This window comes from Zootoca vivipara, chromosome 5 (assembly GCF_965207765.1).
Source record: "Zootoca vivipara chromosome 5, rZooViv2.hap1.1, whole genome shotgun sequence".
Lineage (NCBI taxonomy): Eukaryota > Metazoa > Chordata > Lepidosauria > Squamata > Lacertidae > Zootoca > Zootoca vivipara.
The window spans coordinates 84,473,856-84,491,881 of record NC_142588.1 but is presented as its reverse complement, the minus strand read 5'-3'; the positions used below and the strand labels follow the sequence as shown (position 1 = coordinate 84,491,881).

At 43.8% G+C, this 18,026-nt stretch overlaps 1 protein-coding gene across 1 annotated transcript in view; it reads right to left on the bottom strand.

Moving 5' to 3' along the window:
* Positions 1-18,026, bottom strand: part of NAALADL2 (N-acetylated alpha-linked acidic dipeptidase like 2) — a 784,863-nt gene that overhangs the window by 725,277 nt on the left and 41,560 nt on the right. The window contains exon 2 of the mRNA XM_035134128.3: positions 17,475-17,538. The gene's annotated coding sequence lies outside the window, so the exon portion shown is untranslated. The remainder of the gene's footprint in view (positions 1-17,474; positions 17,539-18,026) is intronic.

The following is an 18,026-nucleotide window of genomic DNA, read 5'->3' as shown; positions in this document are numbered from 1 at the left end:
TGCCACCAGCAGCAACATGATAATGCTACTGGTGAGACCCACCTTAGGATGCTGTGTGACCCACTTGTCTTGACCCACAACTGAAGGCCAATGGCCTATACAGAAGATCCTGCTTCTCCTAAGCAGGGTCCACAAGGGCAACCCAAAATATCTCTGGAAACCCATAGGCGCTACTGCATCAGCCTGCCAGTAGAGATGCCTAGAATGTCCTTAGACTCAGCTACATCACTCTTCAACCTGCCTTAAAAAGCTTACATCAAATCCTGTTTAGGTAACTTGTTTTGCCTCATAGATGCACAGGCCTTTTTAAGATCAGCAGAAGAGACCATGTTTCACAAGCCTATTCTCAACAACAGAAATTTATGTATGGAGCAAAAGCTGCTATGGAAACTGTGGATTAGGGGCAAGGTGTCCTGCAGCAAGGAAATGAAGAGTTTCGATACAATAAGCAATGTTTCTTGGGGTGCCCACATATCCTCAGGCTGTAATTGGATTTCACAGAAGACAAAAGTCTGAGAGTTGTATCCATCAAATTTGTCCCATTAGTCAAGGACTTCTGCCTCCGCCACAGGACTTCCTCTCTATCTCCTCTTCCTGTGTGCTCTTCAAATATGCCCGGTTGGGGAAAGACCCAGAGAAATTTTGGGCAACACAGGGGGTAGAGAGAGTCCCATTGTGTGCAGGCAGAGGTCTTTGTGCTAATGGGACAACTTCACTGGATATAACTCAACACAATCTGGAAGTTCATCTTCAGGTTATAATAAAAATCAGATAAAATATTAAAGGATTTTATTTTTTAAAGGCAAACCAAAAGGTTGCTGGTAATACTACTAGATTTTTCTGATTCCTAATTGTTTGACAGCATAGGAAGGAAGGTAATCCCTGATATGCAGTAACCCGGGTATAAAGTTGTAATTGCCTACAGTATGCAGGTAATATACAGTATGCAGCAATTTGTTCCACACCCTGAATCACCATCTTGCATCTGGTTTTTATGGATCAGTAATTGTCTGAAGAAGAGTAAGTAGAAAATAATAATAAATGTACAGTTTTAATAATGAAAGGATGTTTGAAGTAGAATCTCTCTCTCTCTCTCTCTCTCTCTCTCTCTCTCTCTCTCTCTCTCTCTCTCTCTCTCTCTTGGGTCAGAGAAATTCTAAATTCACTAATGGAGTCTGAGTTGGTGGTGACTAACCAGGAAAGAGGCCTCGAGGTTACAGTAAATAGCTCAGTGGAAAAAGTGAACTCCAAATTAGGAATCATTAGGGAAGGGATTTTGTGGGTAAGGGTAGATGATGCCTATTGGATTGCCTTTATGCAAATCAATAGTAAAAACAAACAAACACCACCCTTGAAATTCTATGTACAGTTCTGGCCACCACATGTTGTAAAGGATATTGTGTAGTTAGAAAGGAGAACCAAAATGATCATGGAGTTGAGCAAATCCTATAACAAGGAAAGGTTTCTAAGCTGCCTCCAGGAATGAAGGCACCATGCCTCTAAATCACCAGTAGCTGTGAGTCCCATTGACTTTAATTTAGAATTTATCTGTCATGATGGCCAGATGGTCTAAGCCTTTACTTTAAAATGTTTCTCCAAGGGGTTATAGTTGCAAGGATGCTTGTTTATGAGAACCATTACAGATAAATATTGTCACTTCAACTAGTGACTAGTGGGGTGCCACAGGCTTCTGTCTTGGGCCCAGTCTTATTCAACATCTTTATCAATGACTTGGATGATGGGCTTGAGGGCATCCTGAGCAAGTCTGCAGATGACACCAAATTGGGAGGGGTGGCTAATACCCCAGAGGACAGAATCACACTTCAAAATGACCTTAACAGATTAGACAATTGGGCCAAAACAAACAAGATGCCTGACATCAATACCAGGAAAGATTCTAGAGTAGATCATTAAGCAAACGGTCTATGAGCACCTAGAAAGGGACGCTGTGATCACTAAAAGTCAGCATGGGTTTCTGAAAAATCGGTCATGTCAGACTAATCTGATCTCATTTTTTGACAGAATTACAAGCCTGGTAGATGAAGGGAACGCTGTGGATGTGGCCTATCTTGATTTCAGCAAGGCTTTGACAAGGTGCCCCATGATATTCTTGTAAAGAAGCTGGTAAAATGCGGTCTAGACAATGCTACCATTCAGTGGATTTGTAACTGGCTGACTGACCGTACCCAAAGGGTGCTCATCAATGGCTCCTCTTCATCCTGGAGAGAAGTGACTAGTGGGGTGCCACAGGGTTCTGTCTTGGGCCCAGTCTTATTCAACATCTTTATCAATGAATTGGATGATGGGCTTGAGGGCATCCTGAGCAAGTTTGCAGATGACACCAAATTGGGAGGGGTGGCTAATACCCCAGAGGACAGGACCACACTTCAAAATGACCTTAACAGATTAGACAACTGGGCCAAACAAGATGAATTTTAACAGGGAGAAATGTAAAGTCCTACACTTGGGCAAAAAAAGAAATAAAAAATGAAAGGCACAAATACAGGATGGGTGACACCTGGCTTGAGAGCAGACATGTGAAAAGAATCTAGGAGTCTTGGTAGACCACAAACTTGATATGAGTCAACAGTGTGATGCAGCAGCTAAAAAAGCCAATGCAATTCTGGGCTGCATCAATAGGAGTATAGCATCTAGATCTAGGGAAGTAATAGTACCACTGTATTCTGCTCTGGTCAGACCTCACCTGGAGTACTGTGTCCAGTTCTGGGCACCACAGTTCAAGAAGGATACAGATAAGTTGGAACGTGTCCAGAGGAGGGCAACCAAAATGGTCAAAGGCCTGGAAATGATGCCTTATGAGGAATGGCTTAGGGAGCTGGGTATGTTTAGCCTGGAGAAGAGAAGGTTAAGGGGTGATATGATAGCCATGTTCAAATATATGAAAGGATGTCATATGGAGGAGGGAGAAAGGTTGTTTTCTGCTGCTCCAGAGAAGCGGACACGGAGCAATGGATTCAAACTACAAGAAAGAAGATTCCACCTAAACATTAAGAAGAACTTCCTGACAGTAAGAGCTGTTCGGCAGTGGAATTTGCTACCAAGGAGTGTGGTGGAGTCTCCTCCTTTGGAGGTCTTTAAGCAGAGGCTTGACAGGCACATGTCAAGAATGCTTTGACGGTGTTTCCTGCTTGGCAGGGGGTTGGACTGGATGGCCCTTGTGGTCTCTTTCAACTCTATGATTCTATGAACTATGATTCTGCCAGGATCACCACCAGTCCATTAACCAGCAGTCCATTTGCAGTGCAGTCCTACAAATGTCTACACAGAAGTAAACCCTACAGAGTGTAATAGTTCTTACTCCTAGACAAGCATGCATAGCATTCCACCCTTTAGAGTTTTATTTATTTGCGATCTAAAGAGCTGGGTGTGAGCAGACCCTACATTATTGTACAAGATTAATTTATAGTCTTCTAGTATTACCATGGTGAGCTGTGAATTACCATGCAATCAGAGAAGATTAATTCACCCCTCTTTGGAATTAATATGCAATGCTAAAGGATTACGTTAGGGTTCCTTTTAATTACTTGTGATGCTCTACAGCAAAATAAATAGCTACCTCTTTTGAGGAAAATATTGTGTTGCCTTATAGGCCCTTTTAAGATGATGCATTGTGGTGTCTTTAGAACTGCAGCCTTCCACAATTTTATTTTTTAAGTAAGCCTGTCTATGTATCACTTTTGAAAATGTTAATTCAAGTAACAACACGTCATGGCATTTGTGTTTCACTAAACCACAGAGCCTAGAGCTTGGTGATCAGAAGGTCAGCGGTTCAAATCCCCGCGACGGGATGAGCTCCCGTTGCTCGGTCCCTGCTCCTGCCAACCTAGCAGTTCGAAAGCACGTCAAAGTGCAAGTAGATAAATAGGTACAGCTCTGGTGGGAAGGTAAATGGCGTTTCCGTGTGCTGCTCTGGTTCGCCAGAAGCGGCTTAGTCATGCTGGCCACATGACCTGGAAGTTGTACGCCGGCTCCCTCGGCCAATAAAGCGAGATGAGCGCCACAACCCCAGAGTCGGTCACGACTGGACCTAATGGTCAGGGGTCCCTTTACCTTTTAAAGAACATAAGAACATGCTGCCAAAGGCCCCATCTAGTCCAACTCTGTTCTCAATGTTCTACAGCAACTGTTGAATATATCTATATTGATACACCTGCAAACAATTAGGCTCTAGACCGGTGATCTCTGAGGCAGTTCTAGCCTCTACTGTGATTCATTCTGTCAGGGCTGTCAGAAAAGCAGGTTCATCCACAGGTCAAAGTGCAATCAGCTTTTTTTATATACAGAAAAAGCAGAACACAAGAGAGTTCATCTAGACCAGGCATCCCCAAACTTTGGCCCTCCAGATGTTTTGGACTACAATTCCCATCATCCCTGACCACTGGTCCTGTTAGCTAGGGATCATGGGAGTTGCAGGCCAAAACATCTGGAGGGCCGCAGTTTGGGGATGCCTGATCTAGACTAAACTGCCCTTGGTGAAGACGTTGTTGGGACTGCTGTCTCTAGCCCTCTTCTCCCAAGCAGATATAAGATATGACAAGAAGGAAAAACCTTCTGGGCCTGTCTGGTCCATTGCTCAGGAATGTGCAATGCTCTTTGTGTTCCCTGTGTGAGAGGAGGAGAACAGCTCACTCTGGAGTGACTGGCCCGCTGCTATGAAACTGAAACCGTCTGATTTCTCCCTGTCCTTTCCTCTCTTTCAGAGTCTGTGCTCACACTGAGACCCTCAGCACACATATCCTGTCCTTGAACAGCTTTCTTCTTCCAACTCTCTGACTCTCACGCTTCCTGCTTCTACCACCTCCCAGCCTGTTCCCTTCTCCTACCGGTCTCCAGTATCCCACCACCACTCTCCTGGGTCTAACTCTTCTTCCTCCAAGCCTTGGGGAGGGGGGGTTCCTGGGCGGGTGATGCCCACCACTCTTCCTCGTTTCAGAGGCAGTATGCCTATTCCTATTCCTGTGCCTGTGATTTGTTTTAAGTGGTTTTAACATTGAATTGTAAGTTGTTGTAACCAGCGCTGAAACCTGATGGTGTAGGGTGGGTGATACATGGAAGAGGTGGGAGAAGGAATAAGAGGAAAGGAGAAAGGAGCAGAACGTGACCGAGAGAGTGCTATTGTGCTCATGTCTTCCTTGTGGGCTTCCCCCTAGGCATCTAGGTAGGCACTGTGAAGAGAGACTGCTGGACTAGATGTGCCTTCAGTTTGACTCAGCAGAGTTCTCCTGATTTTCTTACTATGTTATTCTGTCCAGGCAAAAGGCAAGATGTGAATTACCACCACATCTCACCAGGCAGGTGCTTTTTTTCAGCTCCAGGGGGGAGGATGCCCTCCAACACATTGATTCTAGTGATGGGGAAGAATGAACTGTCAGATTATCACAGAAGCTTTGAACTACCTGTGATGGATTGTGCTCCTTTGAAGTGATAAGCCCAGAAGAGCAGACTGCTAGGAGGTAGAGGCATTATTACAGAGAGCTGTTGTAGCTAGTCCACACCCAAAACATCATTTATGCACAAAGCAGAAAGTGCAGCCTTGAATCAACACTGCCAGAACAGTCATACCTGAGCTTTTGTGAGTGCTTCTCTCATTCTGTTGAGCAAGTTCTACTGGACTGCCTCGGGAATAGTGTCAAAGCAAGGTGGAACTGCATCAAAGAGGCAACTACAAGACAGCTATGTCTTGAGCAACAGATCCTCAATTGGTTTGAGCCGGCATAAAGGACGTGGAGTCTGTTATTGCTGAAAGGCATGATGTTCTTGTGAACTACAAGTGTGTGCCATATGAAAAGATGCTCGTTGCACAGAGAAAGGCAAGGAGCCCAGTGGTTGCCAGATGATGGGCCAATGACTACTGGCTAAAGCTGTGACAGAGCTTGCTCCTTACACTTGCAAAAATGAACGAAGGCATGAAGAAAGCTTTTGGACCAGGTGTCAGAAAAACTGCCCCGCTGAAAACCTCATTGGGAGAATCATCATAGACCGCAGCAAGCAGATGTAGCTACCGGTATAGGCAGAGCACTATCAAGTCCTTGTAGGGAAACATGGTCTCTGACACAGCAACCAACAGCTTCGAGACTCTGCTCATCTTGGAAGAGCTGGGTGTCCCCCACCCTCCCTTAACAAACTGAAGAACACCATCAACTCTCAGCCATGTGGTAAAGCCCCAATAGAAGTTCTGAAAGCTGGCTTCAATTCCTCCCTCAAGACACACCTCCATGGCCTCCTTTTGCAGTGTTGGGAACGAGGAGCTGTGCTGCAAGACATGCATGACTACAGCAGTGTGATCATCTGCAAGGACAAAGGTGACTGCCATGACTGAAACAACTACCATGGAATCTCCCTGCTGAGTACCTGAGGAAAGCCTTTGCCCTTGCAGTTCTCCACAGATTACAGTCACTTGTTAACTGGGTCTATCCTGAGTCATAATGCAGCTTTAGAGCTCAGAGGTCAACATGGTTTTCCCACTGCACCAGCTGCAGGAGAAATGCTAAGAGCAGAGACCCCTGTTGTACATCACCTTCATAGACCTGATGAAGGCCTTTGATCTCATCAGCTGAAAAGGACTCTTCACACAGCTCAAAATGATCCAATGCCCACCTGTGCTTCACAAAATGATAGTCTCCTTCCATGCTACTTTATGGAAATCAGTCATGGGCAAATTACAACCACCAGGAGCAACACCTCAACATCTTCTACATGTGCTGCATCAGGAAGATTTTAGGCATCAGAGCTTTGCTCTATGAGGGTAGCGATTTGCTCAAAAATGGCGCCCGTGACTCTGCACTTCACTCACTCTCGGGGCTCTTAAAAGAGCAGAGGAGTCACTTTTGGGAGCAGCCGAGCTCTCACATCCCCAGAAAGCTCAATCTGGGGTTTTTTATTGGGAATCCGTGGTGCTCTTGCGGCTCCCCCTCCCTCACAGTGCCAGGAACCTCGGAGCTCAAGGATTCCTCGCCGATCAGCACTGGCGGTAGACCGGAAGGCCCGGAGATAAAACAGTTATGTCATGCATCCACAGCTGTGACCAGAGGAGGAATGAGCACTGGTAGAAGCGCAGAGAGTGCATCTGCAGCAGAACAATCGGACACTTTCATCTGCCCCAGCTGCAACAAAACATAATGGTCTCTACAGCCACAGCAGGCGCTGTAACTCTCTGATGATTTGACTTCACTCTCAAAAGTGCACTCGTCCATTGTCTCCCGAGACAAATGGATGCCAACAGGCTTGAGGCTTGTCTGAACCTACAGTAGTGCATGGCGTTTAAAGCCACGTTTTACAAAATTGGCCTTATTAAATTAAGCATGAGGGCATTCGTTTGTTCTCCAACTCCTTTTTTAGTTGTTGTTGCTGCTGCTGCTGTTGCAACTATAAGTGGCATCACACACTGCTATTTTATGGATAATGTTTTTGGACATTATTGAATGTGCAATGATGACTAAAGGCAGTAACGAGAAGATGTGTTGATCAGTTAAACCTGTGATATAGCAATTTATCTTTCCCAACTAACACCTCTAGAAATATCTAGCATGGTTACAGGCATGTTGCAACAGTGGCTGAATTAAAAGAGATACAGATGTTCTGCTGCCCATGGCAGAGTAACATTTATGGGAGCTGAATTCCTAACTGGAAAATACAATAGGTTATCTAGAGACTGAGCACTCTAGTCTATAACAAAGCTTTTAATTCTGTTTGGCTATGGCTTTTTTCTTCTTTTTGGTTGTTTTCCTGTTTTGGTGTTCAGGTTCTTGAGTTTGTTACTATATGGTACTTTGGGTGCTGGAAATAAAACGGTGCATGGGTTGAGAAGGTGTTTGATCTCAGAGATCATGAGTGGACATGGGGAAGAAAATGGGCAGCCTTGAGTGATGGGAGGCAATACAAAAAGCTGTCTCGGTGAATTGGGGCTCTGCATGTTCAAACCTTCAAACCCTGCTCTATTAACTGCATAAAAAGACAAGCTTCCAAGAGATTTGGAGTGCATTTTTGGGGTCAAGTAATAACCAAGTAATATCCAATTACTTTGGAACCAATTAGTACCCATGCCTCCCACTAGTAATACCCTATAACAAGTGAGACACATGATGCAGGAATGGGGATTTCTCATTGAAAAGACAGATCAAAGAATATTTGTGTACGGCAAAAACTTTATTAGCCCGAAGGTGGAAAGTACAGGAATTACCAATGATTGAGGAGTGGCAGACAAAGATGATGGACTATGTGGAACTTGCCAAGCTGACAGGCAGAATCCGGAACCAAGACAACCAAAAATTTCAAAGAGACTGGAGTAAATTTATTGAGTATATGAATAATTATTGAAAAAATGTGAAGACACTAGTGGGATTGAAATAAATCCTGCAATGAAAAACTTTAAAAACTTTAAAACTTTCTAGACCAATGAGATAGAGCAGGCATAGGCAACCTTGGCTCTCCAGATGTTTTGGAACTACAACTCCCATGATCCCTAGCTAACAGGGCCAGTGGTCAGGGATCATGGGAGTTGTAGTTCCAAAACATCTGGAGAGCCAAGGTTGCCTATGCCTGAGATAGAGTGTGCTATAAGGATATAAAGGTCAGAGGTTGGAGATAGAAAGTGCAATATAAAGACTTGAAAACAAAAACTGGTTAAAGGGATGGAGGGAAATCATGAGCTCAGCAGAACAAAGAGTTTATTTGTTTGTTATTGGTATGTTGGAAATATTGTGTTAAAAAAGAAATTAATAAAAATTATATGGGGAAAAAAGGAATGGGGATTTCTCCAGATTCATGGTTGTTCTTTTTTCTTTTTGAATATTTTATTAATTTTGTAGTGAAATAACATTGACCAATAGCAATGAAACCTATGGAGTGTTACATGCTTATGTCACGCACAAATAATAATAATAAATAATTGAGTGAGGACACTGTCAAGTACCTAAATCATTGAATACATCACCGAGGCATCAACTATCCATGACATAGCCTCTCTATAAGTAAGCATGAGGGGAAAGAGGTCTTACATTAACTTCACTTCTATTTGCATAGTTGTCAAGACTTCGGGGAATCTGGTCTCTCCCATGGGGGCAGCCAATAAGTAGAAAAACAAGAAGAGTTCTTACCAGTCTTTTATTCAATATTCACAGAGAGAGAGAGACGTAGAAATGGTGTCTCTCTTAGATAATGGCATTGCTCCAAGTAAAGTCCCACCCCCTCCATATCATCTATTCTACCTCATCCCTGCGCTGGCTAATCGCACTTTCTGCCTCTGAGCTTTCTGTTCTACTACTCTCAATACACACCGTGTGCTGGGAGAGGGGGGGTCAGGAATGCTGCCTAAAGACACTGAGTCTGTCAGCTGTCTCCCCCCTGGTGCTTCCTCTTCCTGCTCCTGTTCAAACCCCCCCCCCCAATATTTCCCAGCTTCTTCCCTCTGCAGCTTTTGAATTACGACCTTCTGCAAACCACTGTTCTAAATCTATACTTTCTCCCTCTTCTCCACCATTCCTTCTCTTCGGGCCAGTCCCTGACACCAGTTGATATATGGGGAACCATACCTTATAAAAATGATAATGGTTAGTTTGACTTCTAACAAGCCTGCTGTGCTGGGTTAGATGGTTGGAAAGAGCCAGATCACAAATTTTCCCTTGCCATCCTTTCAGACGTGGTCCTTTGGAGTCTACCCAGCAAAGGCAGACGTAGGGGAAGACGACCGATTTGTCCAATAGAAGGTGAGAGGTGGCGGTGCCAGATTTTGGCATTGCACAGGGTGCCACTGACATTTGAGTACCAAGGTCTGCAAGTGTATCCAGTGGGGCACAATCTGTAACTTGGCAGTATTAATTAAACACCACTAATGCTTGCTACTCTGGGACCCAAGCAGAGCACTGACACTCATTTATACTAACCCTTATTTGAGCACATGAACCTGCACTGTATAACATCCCAAACAACGGAAGATCAGAAATGAAAATACGATAATAATAATAATAATAATAATAATAATAATAATAACAACAACAACAACAATGTATGAGGGCAAGGGGGAATAAGGAACTGTGGAGGGTTTTTTGTTTTTTGGTAATATTGTGAAAACCCTAATAAACTTTGCATAAAAAACCTTCACTGGTTAAAACCAACATTCAATATTGACAAATATACCACATTTAAATAAAGTGGATTAATGCCTATCTTAATGGTCTTTAGGTAAGCTTTTTGGACATGCCTTGTTAATGTGCGACAAGGAAAACGCCGATCTCTTGAGATTTAAAATAAATTGGCTTTGGAGAAAACAAATGCGCTACATACCCAATGCTGAGCTCCACATTAAGTTCCAAGACTCAACGTCAGAAACAAATCTTATCTTTATAACTTGAAATTTGGCAGTCCCTTAAAAAGAATGAAATCACAACTCTTAAAAAACCAACTGTAGCTTGTTGAGGCAGTTTTGTAGTCAGGCAGAGCACAACAGTAGTTTTATAACCTTCTGTGCCTTCCATCTTCATGCTGTCTATCATGGAACATAGGAAGTTGTTTTATACTGAGAAGGACCATTGGACCATCTAGCTCAGGGCTGTTTGCAACAGCACTGACTTTTCAGAGTTTCTGACCAGAGCCTTTTCCAGCCCCCCACCCCCACCCCTAGCCACCTAGCTGATGACCAGCTCATAATCATTTCCTGGGTATGTGCACACATACCATTTCCATGCACCAGCAGTCTTACAACTCCAGGCAGTATGATCTACATCAGGCATCCCCATCTGGAGGGCCGCAGTTTGGGGATGCCTGGTCTACATTCTGGCACCAACCGACCCTCACAAAAACAGTTTCAGCCCACACACCCACTTAGCACTCATCAGCTGATAGTCACCACCTAGGCTCTCGCATCACCTGGCTGACCCAAATACCCAGTTTCCACCTAGGTCATTGGCAAAGAACGGAAGTACAGAACCTGCAGCCCTTCAGACATTGTTAGACTACCACTCCCATCAATGGTGACAATTGACTATGTTGGCTGGGGCTGATGGAGGTTGGAGTTCAACAACAGCTGGAGAACCACAATTTCCCCCATGCATGGGGAATGTTAGTTCACCCAACACTCAAGTCAACTCAGTTCCACACTCAAGTATCCACAACAACTAGAGGGGATAATAATAATAATAATAATAATAATAATAATAATAATAATAATAATAATAATTTATTATTTATACCCCACCCATCTGGCCGGGCTTCCTCAGCCACTCTGGGTGGCTTCCAACAGAAAAATAAAACACAATAATCTATTAAACATTAAAAGCCTCCCTGAACAGGGCTGCCTTCAGATGTCTTCTAAATGTCTGGTAGTTGTTTTCCTCTTTGACATCTGTTGGGAGGGCGTTCCACAGGGCGGGTGTCACCACCGAGAAGGCCCTCTGCCTAGTTCCCTGCAACTTGACTTCTCGCAACGAGGGAACCGCCAGAAGGCCCTCGGTGCTGGACCTCAGTGTCCGGGCAGAATGATGGAGGTGGAGACGCTCCTTCAGGTATACTGGACCGAGGCCATTGTCCTTGTCCTTACGGCAACCCAAAGTGAGGGAAATACCCTTCAGGTTATCCCTTTGAGGTCAACCTGCTGCCTGCAGCCTGTTCTATCCGCCCTGTCCCAGACACATGGAAATCATGGGACAGGAGAGGCAGCTGGAGATGGCTTCCATATGTTTAGTCTCATTGAGAAGGGTAAAGGGAACAAGGGCGCCAGTGGATTATGATGCAGAAATGCAGTCAGAACTGACAAGGAACTGAATTAAGAAGGTAATAAGATTTCCTTACATTTGGCAACCTGGACATGTTTTGGGATTTAGGGAGGCTCTGCCAAAAGGCCCTCTGGAGTCTATACACATTACTTTCAATTGGGCAGTTTTGCTTACACAATGCCTAAATATTTTCCAGCCCCTTTGCATTGTTCTGGTCATCTTCTACTCACCACAATTGAAAAGGTTCCATTTGATAGGCGTGGCTCTCATCCCTGAAATTTTGTGAGTGCTGCCTTTCCCAAAAAATAAAACAAGAAAGTAGACACAACAGATTTATAGCACATGCCACTTAGGGCATCGTTCTCTGCAAGAGATGCGCTCTGACTACCAAGGGAATCCTCTTCCAAACAGTCTTTTTCAAGCTACCGAGAAGCATTCCAGTGGTTCTCTCTAACCTATTAACACTTTATTTGGAGGCAATAATTGACTGTTAAATCCAAATTGTTGCCATAAAAGCATTTAAACTTCATTTTATGAGCAATTAAAAATTATACTTGAACAAGCATTTTAAAATGAGCATTAATTGAGAAGATCAAATAAGCAATCTAAAAATTCAGCAATTGCGGCAACGGCTTGCACCCCGCTACGCAAGTCCCAAGCAGAGGGGCTTGAAAGCAAAATCCCATTTATCTCAATAAAATTTCCTTCCAAGCAAGCACAAGTCCAGTCAAATATAGGATTGCACTATCTTGCTCATGCTACAGAGGTTCTTCTCTCCTCATCTCTAAAAGCTTAGATGAATTAATAATATTGAACAACAACAACTATTTATCATCATCATCATCATCATCATCATCAATATTTCTAAAGGGGTAGCCGTGCTAGTCTACTGCTTCAAAACCAGCACAGACCCCATATGCACTATAAATTTAAAGCAATATCTTACCACCTTAAACTTCACAGAGCTACAATTTCTTGAGTGGTTTAACAATCAAACCTCTTTCCAAGGGGAACCTGGGAACTGTAGCTCTGTGAGGGGAACAGGGGTCTCCTACCAACTCTCAGCATACTTAACAAATGACAGTTCCCAGGTTTCCTTGGGGGAAGCTATGACTGTTTAAAGTGCTATCATAGTGTTATAAACACTGGCGCCAACTGTATTTTTGTGTGTGCTCGGCACCCGCACCGCAGGGCTCTGACATGACCTCCGAGGTGACGTCCAAGGCTCTGCGAAGTTGCATTGGAGGTCTCACAAGACCTCAGACATGACTTCCAAGGCCCCGCAAAGCCTTGGAAGTGCCATGACATCACATTAATCATGGGTGCCATTGAGCACCCATAATCCGAGGGCCAGGTCAGTGCCCTGGTTAGACATGTATTGTGCCAGCAGGGCCAGAAAGTCTTGCAGCACCTTCTGTCAGGGCCAGAAAGGCTTCTCCACACCTCCATTGGTCCTGCCACCTTCCTGCAAGGAAATCCGATCTTTAATGGTGAATCAGAACAAATGGTAAGCAGGCTTTTCATGGATTGCAGTTTGTTCCAATTTAGCATGAAAGAGCAGGCAAAACCACTCAGATTCATACCTAGGAAATGTGGTTCAAGTGGAAAACTAATTGGACATGTGCTTTCTAAGCATGGGTCAAGCAGAAGTGTGGCTGACCCCTAAAAAATGCATTATTGGCGTGAGCTTTCATCGACAACACAGGCCCTGCTCACAGGCTTGCAATTCAACAGATATAAAGAGAAAAGCTTATGGAGAAGGAAGAGGAAAAGTAAAGAAAATCCAGTTTCCACAGAAGTGGATATCTTTAATAAAATCTTGCACTATTTCCCAGATGAGTTAATCCACCCAACATGCAGAAATAAATCACACACTGTTGCTACTACATTGCTAATATCAATGGGAGCATATTTTAGGCTCTTCAGAAAATTTAAATTGATGGAATTCATTTCATTTCATTTTTAATTTGTTTGCCACCCTTCTGCACAAGGCACTTTACGTGGAAACAACAAACTACACAACGAAGACCACGCCTCCTTACAACAATCTGGTTTGATGCAAAAGGCATATGATTACATTAAAGTTATAGAAAGCCCATTCTCAAAAGTATGGATCACAATATCCATGTCTTTCCGCTCCACATATTCCCCATGCTGAGACTGGATACATAAGAATATTTTCAACTTATCTATGGAAAGGCAGTATCTTAATTGCTTAAAGTGTCGTCTAATTAAACCCACTGACCATGCGCTGATTCAATCTCCATTTTACAACTGAAACAGAATGTGCTTTTGAATACGGAATGAATTCAGGTAAATGAACATATAGTAATGCAGCCGTAATTTTCAAATTTTCCCATCCAAAAAAGGGAGAACACAGAATAGGTAATTGAATATCCAGGCTCTCATGTGGAACAGCGATATCTGTTTCATTTTAAAACATTAGATCACACTTCCCCCTCCACAAAGGAGTTGCTCAAAGCAGCTTTCAAGGAAACACATGTAATATTTGCAAGTATCTGGGAGTTGCGTGTGTAGACCTTTTAACCACCCCTAAATAATTTCAGACAAGACTCAAATTTTTGGTTTGGTTTTTGGCAGAATTTAAGCCACAACTTGTCCATAGAGTTTTCTTGGCAGGGATACTGGAGTGGCTTGCCAATTCCTTCTCCAGGTGGATCACGTTTGGTCAAAACATAACTTCTCTAAGTTATTTAAGCCCCTTCGCCACGACAAGGCAGTGATCCATGAATGGTTTTCCCAGTAGTGATGAGCTGGACCATAAAGAAGACTGATCGCTGAAGAATTGATGCCTTTGAATTCTGGTGCTGGAGGAGACTCTTGAGAGTCCCATGGACTGCAAGAAGATCAAACCTATCCATTCTTAAGGAAATCAGCCCCAAGTGCTCACTGGAAGGACAGATCATGAAGCTGAGGCTCCAATACTTTGGCCACCTCATGAGAAGAGAAGAATCCTTGGAAAAGACCTTGATGTTGGGAAAGATGGAGGGCACTAGGAGAAGGGGACGACAGAGGACGAGATGGTTGGACAGTGTTCTCGAAGCTACGAACATGAGTTTGACCAAACTGCGGGAGGCAGTGGAAGACAGGAGTGCCTGGCGTGCTATGGTCCATGGGGTCACGAAGAGTCGGACACAACTAAACGACTAAACAACAACAAGCCACAACTTTATTGATTACAATCAAGTGAGTGGTTGCATAGGCTCTGGTTCGACTAGCTCCCTGAACCCTTGCAGGCAGCACTGACCCACGGCACACCATAGGTCAGCCTTGGGTAAACACCCGGCATAGTGAAAAGCAGGATTAAGCCAGTCCACCGGCCAGATGTCCCCCTGGACTCAGACTCAGGGCACAACCCCTCTCAGGGTTGACCAACCTATAATAATAATAATAATAATAATAATAATAATAATAATAATAATTTATTATTTATACCCTGCCCATCTGTCCGGGTTCCCCCAGCCACTCTGGGCGGCTTCCAACAAAACACTAAAATACAGAAATACATCAAACATTAAAAGCTTCCCTAAACAGGGCTGCCTTGAGATGCCTTCTAAAGGTCTGGTAATTGTTGTTCTCTTTGACCTCTAGTGGGAGGGCATTCCACAGGGTGGGTGCCACTACCGAGAAGGCCCTCGGTAAGAGTCCCTGGATTCCTTTAATGGAATACCCATCGCATAGGGATAGCGAGAGCTTTCCCCCATCCCTATCACCTGAACCAGAGCCTATTCGCAACCTTACAAGTTGTGACGATTTGCTACGCGGCAGGCAAAACCCAAATGGCACCAGCCATTCAGTCAAGAGGGGGAAATTCTTGCTGTGTCCGTGTCCCAATGACAGATGGCAGACGATGGCATAGCAAGGTCAAGCATGCAAGCCCTAAACATAGTGAGAGGTGGGTGGGTGTTCTGATGCACTGGCCCAAAAGAGGAAGCTCAGGGACACGTGCATGGGCTTATATAGAGGTCCCTCGATAGAATTTAGCTGGCATCCCATTGGTCTAATTGCACCCAGCATCGAGGGACCTCCAATAGGGTGTTGTGGCCATCCAAATGTTCCCACCCACAACACAGGGTCTGGTTGCCAGGTCACACCGCAATGTGTGCCCTCTTGTTAGGAAGGACCCAATTTAGCAAAATTACCTGTAGCCAACCAGATGCACTCTCCCTCCTACCATTTCTAGCAAACTGGTATTCAGAAGAATGTTACCTCTGAGCATGGAGGAAGGACACAACCATCATGGCTAGTAGCCATTGACAACCTTATTCTTATCAATGTAAAGGAAACCTGACACAACCCCCCCCCAAAAAAAAACCCCAGGTCAGCGTTTCACAGTGATTCAAATGGTGTCAGCACCCAGGGAGTAAGAAAGCAGCCACCACTCCTGTTTTCTCCATCCAACCTTAGCCAGAAGATCTCAGGGCACAGGTGGAGCAGCTTGTGAAAAGTGTTCAGAAACTAGTTTTGGTCTCCCAATGTGGAGCTCAGGCTGCTGGCAAGCATTTCTCCTTGAGGACCTGTACTCCTTTCCAAGCTCAATTCAAAGCAGAACTACAGGCCAAAATTTCTCAAAGATTTTATTCTCTCCCCACACAAAAAACCCCCAACGATTTCTGATCTTCTCCGTTTCAAAGAAATGGGCACGCAGCTCTAATTCATGTTCTTGAAATTTAAGGACCTAAAATAATGATCTGTCTCTACATATCCAAACAAGTGCCCTCCCTGAGACCGTGAGGTCACCAGTAGAGGGTCTCCATAGGTCACGCCATCCTCTGAAATTTGACAAGTCTAGACAGTTGTGTTCTTAGGGAGATCCGTCTGGGCAACTTACTTCAATGTTATCAAAAAGAAATCAACATATTCTGGGTGCTTTTGCCTGGCTGGAATGTATCCCTAAACTGCAATGATGTCTTTTTCATTTGCCTGGATGAAGAGGTGTCTGTGTGTAGTGTATTGAAGCCTCTGATATATGTGGCTGGAATATAGCCTACTGTATGTCAAAGTCACATCCATTACTTCACACGCTTACTGTAGGTATGTGGCCCCCAAAAGACTGACAACAAGGCAATTTGGCCCTGGGCTGAAAAAGGTTCACCAACCCTGTTTTATTGGAAATGTCTTGATATTGAGGGCATTTCATTTACATTGCAATGCTATTATATCATGGATTTTTTATTATTTATGTTTAAAGCCTAACGGATTAGTTCCTGAGATGCCTTACAGAAGTAAAAGCCAATTTACCAATTATGTAATAATATTTTCCCCTTTTTTATCAAAGAACTTTTTAAAAGAAAAAGAACAAGAAAGTTGCAGTGTGCGCTTTTTGCATTATTTCCAAGGAATTAAACATACAGAAAAATTTTCTATAGGAAAATGCACCATAAAAAGAATTACCAAGGATTAGATTTGAGGATCTGGAAATTACACGTACAGGAATATGAAAGCCTGTTCTATTATTTCTTGTAACAAAACAGCTGCTGTTTGTAGCGTCCCCTAAATATTACCTGTAACACTTCAAAATTGGAGCGGGGAATGTTATGAAACATGATCACCATTCCCTTTTGGTCACATTCTGCTAGGGAATGTCGCACTAACATCGTTACAGACAATATTGCTTTTCTTTGGTTGCTTCCGGAGGAGTCGAGGGAAAGCAGGAGAAAGGCTGAACAATGTCCCCAAACAGTTACACAGACGGGAGCAAAAAGTCAGGCACACAGATCTTACCCTGGGCCGGATGGCAAAGGTCCGGAACCATCATCCGCTGTTTTCCCACGTCCACCTGAGAAATCTGAAAAGGGAAAGTAACAAAGACAGTTTGTGACAAAGCTGACACAAAGTACTCCAAAAGGAGCCAAATCAATTGTGACATTTTTCATTTATTTGTAAATGCCTCCTTGGCAGGACACTCACTCAAGACGACAGTTGCCTCTTACGGAATCGAGGAGGTGATGGCAAAATAGAAGGACTCTTGACAGCCGCTTTAATGAGATTCTGCGTTAAGATCACTCTAACACTTTTTCTCCCCCCCCTTCTGTTCGTTCACTCTTAGTCTCCCATACCCCTAATTTATGGGAGGGGGAGGAAGCATTTGATGTAGGGAAAAAACCCCACCTTGCCCTTTTGTCAATTTCCATTCCTAGTTCATTGTGTCCTACTTCTAAGCCCATCTCCTCCTTCCCTAATAAATAAATAAATCGCAAAGCAATATGTAAAAAAAAAAAAAAGGTAAATAGTACCGGACATTGATTATCTTCTGGCCCAATTCCACCAATTTTG